The following is a 10,091-nucleotide window of genomic DNA, read 5'->3' as shown; positions in this document are numbered from 1 at the left end:
TTTTTTCAGAAAAATGGTTTGCCATGGACAGGAAGAGATGTTAATCATTTGGTGCAAGGTCTAGACTAAAAGGCGGATGCACAAGAAATTCCCAACCAAACTTCTAGAGCTTTTGGCAAGCCATTATGTATGTGTGCGGCCCTGCGTTGTCCTGATGAAACCCTATTCCTCTGGTATTGCCCAAAACTGAATGTTTCTGGGTGATTGCTTTTTTCAGACGGTTCAATTGTTGACAATACAGCTCAAAATAGATGATCCTCTGCTAATTCCACCAAGCACACAGCAAAACCTTTTTGGCCGTCAATTCTGACTTGGGCACCATTTTAGCTGACTTACCGCGATTAAACCAGGTTCGTTTTTGCTTGACGATGTCGTAAGTAATCCACTTTTCATCATCATTAAACGTGATAAATCACTACAGAAATGAGTCGATTTTATTGCAATTCTGCAGCGCTTCGTAAACGAAATTCGGTGTATGAGGTGTTTTTGCGTTAACTTGTGTGCTACCCATAGGTCGATTTTTTTTTGTATCCAGCTTTATATAAATGGTTCCGAATGGTTTTTTATGCAATTTTTAGCTCTTGGGCAATCAAAACAGTGCTTATATAACGGTCGGTTATCGGACTCGACAATTTCCATGATATGAATCTCGTTATTAAAAGTGCTAGAAAACTTACATTTATTTAGCTATTATTTTTATTTAGCTCATATGGCAGCTATAGAATACAGTAGTCCGTTTCTAGTCGTATCTAAGAAATGATGAAGGTATAATCCCGAGAAGCATCTGTTCAAAATTTTATGCTAATACCTTAAAAACTGAGGGGCTTGTTTTTCTGACAGACAGATAGGGCTAAATGAACTTAATTTGTCTAGTTGATCTAAAATATACACATTCCTAATACACCCTGTATAAATTTTTTTTTGTTTAAAGGGTATAACAATAATTTTAAAAAACTGTTTTAAATAATATTTTTATAAATAATTTTTAAAAATTTATATTAAATGAACATTTTGTTAAGTAAAAACCACATGTTCATAATATTAATAAAAATTCAATCCAATTACTATCATATTATTTTAAACTCAAGAAAATACTTGTATAAATGAAAAGATGAACAATATTTATATATATATACATAAAGGAAATAAATTGACAAGTTAAATTTTGTTAATAAATGAAATTAAATTGAAAAGTTCAAAAGATCATAATTTTCCAAATAAATATGCTTCACTTTAAATGTCAACTTTAGCTTTCTTTTATTTTTGATGTACTTAAAGAAAAACAGAAGTGCACATCCTTGGAAACAAATTCAATTTAAGGTTATCCTAGCAGCATGCCTCGTCACACTTGACAAGCGAAACTTATAAACCCAGATTTGATTGCGCATTTCAGAAAGATTTTTATTTTTTTAAATAATTCTTGCAATGAATTCAATGCCATTAATTCGCTGAACCAATTTATGTAGATTCTATAGGCAATTTCCTAAATAAATCAGTATTTCGATTTACTCTACTTAAGTCCTTTACACGCATAGGCAAGGAGTATAAATAATTGCGGTGAAATAAGTAAAAAGACGCATGAAAGACATTCGTTATAGGTAAATAAAAAATAAATCGTGTATTTAAAAAAGCTTAAATTTTAGATAGATGTAAAAGATAAATAAAAACAAAAAAATCCATAGATAAAAAATATAAAGAACTTCGAACGTATGTACTTTGCCAAATATAAATGCTATTCTAAGCGGCTAAAAGTAGCGAACATTACAAAATATATCATTTGGTTTATGTGGCTAAATTTAAAATATTACCAAAAAAAAAAAAAATAAATGAATAAAAAGATATATACCAAACCAAAAAAAAAACAGCACATATTTGAAAGAGAATTAAAATAAAGTAATTTTATTATCGATTTTTAATCAGCTCTGCTTGAAGTTTATTCGATTGTGTATCTTTCAGGCACATCATGCGAATTATTGAATTTTTCAGCTGATTAACTTGCCTAGCGTATAGCTTATGAATGGCAAACCCTCGTGCGGCTTTACAGAACACCAGGGCATTTCTCTTAGCATCGGTGCGATTCATGAAAACCAGCAGCAGCTGGTTTGATTCACACAAAGCGGTACAGATACTGTATATGAGAGTCTAATTTTCTTATAGTAAGTGTATTATTAACGCAGGTTTGTTTATATTTAAATACTTTCTTCCTTTATTTTCACATTTGTGAATCAGTGATATTAGTCAGATATATGTATGTAGGCCTTATATATTGGCATAAATTTTCATTTTCATACACAAATATTAACATAACATAGGAAACCCTTTAACCTATGACAGTGTTTCGTGCAAATCGATTACACACCGGCTGCTTCTTAATCCAATCAACATTTTTTTTGCCTAAGTTCGCTATCTTTTTGGCAACCTAGAAACGTTAGTAGAAAACTTACTTTCCGGAATTTGTATGATTTATGTGGATTGCATTTGTACTACATTTTGCCTAAGAGCTCACGCAAGTCACTGTACTGGCACAGAAATTTCGCAGGCTTGACAGTTCTTATTTAGTTGTTAGGTAATTTTATTTACTGTTTTGTGTAAATATGAAATACAATTTAATTAAGAGCTTTTAATCAATTGTTAGTAGGTTGGAGCAACAGTTGGATTCCTATTTTTCCTTTGGGGCACATAAATTTTATTTAATTTGACATTTTACACGCGTTCAAAGGCATAGCTTTTTTCTTTAGTTGGTTTGATGGGTAAAGGTCAAAGAAATTAGCGGCTTTTCATGTACAAAAATAAAGTAAAGTATTTAAAACTTAAAGATATATTAGAATAAGTATGGGTTTATAATTTAAGCACTTATAATCAGATAACTCAGTTTATTCTATATTCGAATAAATTGTGCTCAAGCTTGGTGTTTCAGGTATTTTAACTTGTAAAATCGGATATATATATATATCCCTATAAATCATTACCAACTGTTCTTTGGAATCATTTAACCACCATTATGATAGACATTTATTAACGAAATTAAATACTTTTTCTAATAAAAAGTTATGTATATGCCAAGTTTCTGAGAACCAATCCTGCTAAAGATATACAATGGAAAATATAAGAGATATATTACTTATCAGGACTGGGAAATAGTTCTATTGTCATAATGAATTATAGCACAGCAACAATATTAAGTAAATCTATTATACTAACAGTGAATCTATTCTTAAGGAATTGAAGGTGTAAACGAAAAATAACACTAAACCATATTAACAATAATTGTTATAAACAATACGGAAAATATGTAAAACATACTAACAATGCAATCAAGAAGTTGAAGAAGATGCGAATCAATTTCATATTTAAGTACTTTTTGGTTGACTTAATGTTAACTAAGTATCGGCTTTACAATTCTACCTTTGGGATTTTAACATACTTTCTAGTCGACTAAATGTTTAGTACCGATTTTAGAATTATAGCTTTGGCCTTTTAATACACTTATTGGTTGATTTATAGTTATTATTAATTAAAGTAAGTTTTAAGTTATATATCAACTTTGCTGATCTAAGTGATATTTAGAAAACGACTGTAAAATCTGCAAAATATTTTTTTACGATTTCAAAAGTATCTTATAGTTATTTTATCTATTTTATCAGTTAGAATAATCTAATACACATGTACCTATCATATAGTTAAGTATCACTTAACATATAATAAAAATTAGAAAAAGGTAAGAAGTAACTTCGGGGAATATTTGCGAAGATCTTATCTCTAACTCTGAATGAACTTTTAGAAGTAGTATAGTAGAGTAGTAGTATATGTTGCTTATAAAAATATTTTAAAAGTGGTGTATATATTTGTAAATAAGAATTTATGCATAAAATATTTTCAGGAGTTTGACTTCTATGCTTCCAATTTAGTAAAAAAAAATATGATTACAAAATTTTATGTTATAACAACTTAAACACACTTATAAAATTCTAATAAATGCTTTCTATAACACTTATATAGTATTAAATATAAAGTAAAGTTTTTACACAGATGTACTCAAAAAACCTATGATTTACAAATATTTAGTGAAATGCGTAAGTATTCGAAAATATTTCATGTATTCATAAATGTAACTGGTTATGTGTAAATTTCATCGTATATGCTCCATTATTTTTAAGCAGATAAATCTAAAATTTCATTTCAATATGAAGTACTGGAAGGGACCGATTTTTAAGACGTAACTTAATTCGCAATAAGTATCACTTAAGTTACCAAAGTCAATGACTTCAGCCCAATTAAAGTCAGTTGTGAGAACTAAGTTCCGACTGTGAAATCGGCTTTTAGTTAATATTCTGTCGATTTAAAAATATGTATATTTAGTTGTTTTAGATACTTGTTCATGTTCTGGAAAGAATAATTTTTTTTATATTTCAGTGACATTTAAAGTGACATTTAAACTGTCAAGTGCCTAACAACTTCATTAGAGCTTTCATTGCAGGTATTAACAAGTTCACCATTTATCGACTACTACTCTAGTTGGTTCTCGTATTAATGTGAACGCTTTTTTGTTGTTTCAAAAAAAATTAATTGCTTTACTTTGCTTTCGAAAACGGTTACAAGAAACGCAAGTGAGGTCTATTAATGAAATGTTTTGACTAGCACAAAAGTACACTTTTCGTGTTGTATACACTTCCGAAGTAACTGAAGTTGCCAACAAACACAACAAATGAAACTGAAAGTACAACAGATTACCTTGTATTTCTACAAGTTGCAGGATATAGGAGAATATCAGAACACAACTGTTGCTTCGTTAGCATAAAATTTTACAGCAAGAAAAGTTTAAAACTCAACTTAAGAACTTTTTTACTATATGTTGTAAGAGACTTTTTATAAGATATTCGTTCCGTTTAATTTACATAAATGCATCCTTCTGCATACTTGAACAATACGATTTACTTTATGTCATTTGCACAAGGACACAGCCATGTGTAGTTCGTTTAACTTTAACTGAAGTAAGTTAAATAATTGCTTAAATGTCATTTGTTTTGACAATTAATGACAATTTAAACACAACTCATAGACAAACAAAAGGATATTGTTATGTAAATGTGAGAATGTAAGTAAAACGAGAAAACTGTCATTCATTTCCAGGAGGTTTAAAGTTTTTCCAGTGTACTTGAGTTTTGGTTTTGTGGTTGAGTGTGTAAAGTACCTACGTATTTAACAAAAACACAGAAAAAAAAGCAAGAACATCCCGACAGCCTTTAAACTTTTTTAAAAGTCATTTAAAATATGCAAAAATGTAAATATATAAATCAAATTTAATTTTTTTTTTCATTTACAATTTCATTTCGATTTTACACGAATTTAATAATTTTACATAAACATGAAAAAGGATGTTTAAATATTGCCAGCATTTGCTGTTCCATTTATAGTACATCACGGTTTTTTTATTGCTTCTGAAATTGTTAACTCCTAGTAATTTTATTAAATGTTTTTTATAGTTATCCTTATGTGTCATGGGTCATAGGTTGTCAGTATTTCGAGCTACTGTTGAAACCTTCAACGAGCGCAACTTCAGTTGAAAAATGTAAATTTTAACATTGACAGTGAACACAAGTTTTATGGGATTCAACCTATTCAGGGGTTACTAACAAGCCACCCATCTTGCTGGAAGGTGATTAAATCCGACGCGATTTATTGGATTTTTATTTTTAATTAGTAGCAAAGGTAGAAAGGTACGATATTGATGTACAACAGCAGCATCTCCACGCGTTTACAACGTTAGGGCAAAATCCATGGAGGTGTTATATACTTCACGGTCTAAGCGATAATAAAATTGTAAACGGTTTTCAACATTAAAATTGCCATCATTGTTATTGTTGTTTTTGTTGTTTGTAAACAGAAAGTTCTGAAATGTTTTAAGTACTTCTAAGGATGTTTTGTTGTTGTGTTCTAGGTGCTCTGCTAAATATTATGCTTATAAATAACTTTTGAATGGAAAATGATATAAAAGCGTTTGGAAATTAATACTTAAATGTTGGTACATAAAATTAAATTAATTATAACAAAAACTTTTATATAATATTTTAATTAGAACGGCGAGAGAAATGTTCTAAGGCTATAAAGAAACCTGAGTTGAGAGGCAGAATAATGAGTTTGCTAAAACAATGCGGCTTTGTGTACAACAATTGCAATAACAACAAGGACAGAGTTTTTAAACATATATCTATATAGTTATGTATGCACAAAATTTTGTCATAATTTGAAGAATTTAATATTTTAGTAAAAAACTTAATGTATTTAAAGAAATTAAACTTATGTATTTTTAACAAGGTGTGCAAGAAAATAATGTAGTTTGAAATATGATTGAAGCAAAATGATAAATATGAGATAAAATTAAATTACTTATCAAAAATAACCACAAAAAGGATCCAATACTGTAAGATATCCCATGATATCAAATATCTTATTAGCGTGTCTTGGATAATATACAATTTTATTCTGAAAAAAAAATTTCATCAATCACACACACTTTCGGAACTATAAAATGACCGTCTATATAATATAATAACACTCTATATAAACAATAAAAATTTAAATCTTATTTAATTACTAGAAACGTTAACTATAAATTTATCGATATGATGTAGACTTGGTACTAGTACATTAAAAAGAAATATATTTTATTATTAAATCAATTTATAATATACTTTAACATTACGATCATCTTCCACTAGACTTCCCTGGGGCTGCTTGTCAAAGGTGGTCGATATATTGGACAAAATAATAAATTTCAAATTAAATTTTAAAAAAAATAATGAAAACAAACGTATTTGTGCTCCAAAATATTAACTCAATAGTAGTCTATAAAACACATTTAAGGTTCACGAATAGTATATTCTGCAATCCACGAAAAGTATACATATTATTTTAAAATATACAATCAATTTTATTTATTACTTACTTTGCTTAAATTTACATGTGGATTAATATATGTACACACTTTTTATAAAAATATTTCTAATAAATGTCTGCGAAAATTGTAAAAATCGGTTTAAAAACGTTATCTATTTCCAATATATAAAATTTTAATTTAATCATTTAAAGCTAAAATGTTTGCTCTAAAAGTGTGTTAATATACATATCAAGGATAACAACTGTACAAATAAAAGCAAACACTACAAAGTACCAATAAAAACGATAAGCTTCTACACAATTTTTAGTGTTCGTTAAGTAACAATCAATTGTGTTTACTGTCAGTGAAAAGGTAATTATGGAAAACTTTGCTCAAGTATAATGCACTCAGTGCACAAAGTGTTTGAAATTATTAAATAAAACACACAAAAAAGTATCAATCAATCAAAATTTAATTTGTCAAATATATTAGGCACTATCGAGTGCCATAGAATTGTGTCAGTCATTGATCTAATCCTCTATACATGTTTCGCATGCTTTTGAAATATGACTTTTAAATCGTTCAGGTACTTTTCTTTATGGTCACAATCGAATCGAAACATATAATATCTCTCAAAGTTGTAATTTTAGGTTTACAAAGACTCAAAAAGCCTACTGCGCCTTGTTAAGGAAGGATTATATATTTTCATACCTTAAAATTTATTAGAAATTATGTATATATTTTTAAAAACTTCTAATAATTGTACACAATACGTAATTCTTATATTATTTATTTATGTATGTTTATTACACATATCTATTTTCAAGTAAAATAATACAAGTATAGAAAAAATGTATTCTAAACCCTGTTAGACGATCGATTTATGACTGTTGTGAGAGATGTGATACCTAATAAAAGATAAATTGAAAATCATTCAAATAAGCCGGGTATTGATATCGACAGCATTAATTTGATAGATATAGGAGACGTGCATATACATATTTTATTATTATAACGTATAATAAATAACTTAATAATAAATGTGTAATATTATGATACTTCTTTTACTTAAATTAAAATAGGTATGACTCTTATATTAAGAAATTATGAAGAAGAAAAATAATTAATTAATTCTTTCCTTGTAATTATTTTAATAACTGTTCGAATATAAAAAGTAGTAGTCTGTTTTTACTTAACAGACATTATTGCACCATTCGGTTTCTAATAGAATCCATAATCTTATTAGGATAATCTTATTAGGTTAAGTGTATTTAATTACACTAGTTTCTTTAAGCTAAAATCCTAAAGAGTTAGGTTTTTGTCTACACAGAGCAAAACATTGCAGTGCTCAATTGTTTCTTGCATGATTTTATACTGGCAACTTCTTCAGAAATTTCTATGATGGGCATCTAATCTAGTTATATGAATATATATCAAACAAAGGCTTATAAAGATGACTGTATGCAGATTGATATTTATTCAATCTTTAACTTATGGGCGTTTTGTCTTTTGTGGGTTACTTTTGTTTTGTATTGTTTTGATACGTGACAGGTTTGTTTAATCTCACAATTACTTTCGGTTTTTCGAACTACTTTTTGTACTTTTTTTATTGTAAATATTTATTGACTTCATTGATTTATTTGCATCTGAAATATAATTTTTTTTGTTGTACGAAGCAACTTATTGAATAAAATCTTAAACATGAGAGTATTAATCTTATTTTTAGTTCACTACAAGTACCAAAACCAAAACTTTGACTATATACAGTAGTTCACGGATAAATGTGTTCATAAAAATGACGATATCTAATTACATATCTCTGAGCAGTTCCATTAACCAACAATTTTTATTTTGAAACGTTTATTTGTAACAGAATTTATGGTGCATTATCAATAGTTTTTAGTTTAAAATATTAATTTGTGACTTGAATTATCGCGTATTTAATAGTAGCGTAAAAAATTTATTCATGAACTACTAGAATCATGACTTATTTTTGGCAATGTATAGCTAACAAAAATGTTTTCATACGCAAAGATAATTCGTTTTTATTGTTGTTTTTTCAGTGTCCTACACTGTTTTGAAACAATTCTTGTATTTACAACATAACAGATAATTGGCATATCCATTAATGTTTTATTACTTCAGTTCATGAATTTCGTAAATATTTCAAGTTCAAAGTTCAGTGAATATGTCAAAGCATTATACGTTATTGTTACGTATACGAAGGGAATACATAAATAATATAAGAATTATTTTTATTTATTTGTGTTTCTTTTTCGGTGATATGCACGAGTATCTCAAAAGTACCTATTTAGTGGCTTACAGCCGGCTCAGCGTTGGTGTAGTGGCTTTCATATTTCCGTCAACATGTTGGTCATTTAGTGCGATAAGCAAAAAAACTTTTTGCGCTTTTATTCTACAACAAAATTTAATTGAATATTTCAAGTTGTAAAAGATAAATTGAAATGAAATTGCCACTAATAAAAATGAATTTAATATCCTGCCGACATGACAGCAATGATGGGAACGTTACTCACACTCCAATGTGTACGAGTACGAGAGTCGAACTATGTAAACACCAGCAAAGCACGCCGCCATATTGCAAACATGGTCAAGGTACAGTGCAGGTTGCTTATAATTCTGTAATCTGATTGTTGTGTTAGATTGAATTTATGTACCACAACACTTCAAAACGGAGTAGGTACTCCCATATGTGCCTGATAGTGTTTTGTTTAAAAGCATTTATTTCTTTTTTAATTAAGATATTAACTGGGAGAGATTGTGTGGAAATTCTTCTTATTTTTTTTTTTTGTTAGATCTCTGCTCTGTGCTGTACGAGTAGTTGTGGTAAAAGTTATGTGAAAGCGCATTATACTTGGTTTAACTGAAAACAATGGAAAAGCATAGCGATTCTGTTGAAATCAAATTAAAATTATGGCCATGGTATAAAATGACAAACACAATAAAAGTGTTAAATAAAATTGATTCCTTTTTTTTTTGAAAATTTTTTGCTGTTGTTAAAGGTCAGCATAAATAGGATTAAAAACACAATTTGTTTATGTTTATTTTGATTAATTAATTAATTTACACTTTGTCTACTTCCTGTGTACATTTTAATTGAATTTCGTATCAGAAATTTATTCAGCTTTTAACTTTAATTAATCAAACAGCCATCGAGTAACCTTGTTGCTCGACTTTTCTTCTTTGCAAATGT

General features: G+C 28.3%; 1 protein-coding gene across 1 annotated transcript in view; it reads left to right on the top strand.

Moving 5' to 3' along the window:
• LOC119676183 (aminopeptidase N-like) overlaps nucleotides 1–10,091 on the top strand; it is a 13,993-nt gene that overhangs the window by 1,067 nt on the left and 2,835 nt on the right. The gene's annotated exons all lie outside the window — the stretch shown is intronic.

Source organism: Teleopsis dalmanni, chromosome 2 (genome assembly GCF_002237135.1).
Source record: "Teleopsis dalmanni isolate 2A chromosome 2, ASM223713v2, whole genome shotgun sequence".
Taxonomy (NCBI): domain Eukaryota; kingdom Metazoa; phylum Arthropoda; class Insecta; order Diptera; family Diopsidae; genus Teleopsis; species Teleopsis dalmanni.
The sequence above is the reverse complement of the archived record's forward strand: the minus strand, read 5'-3'. Positions and strand labels throughout refer to the sequence as shown.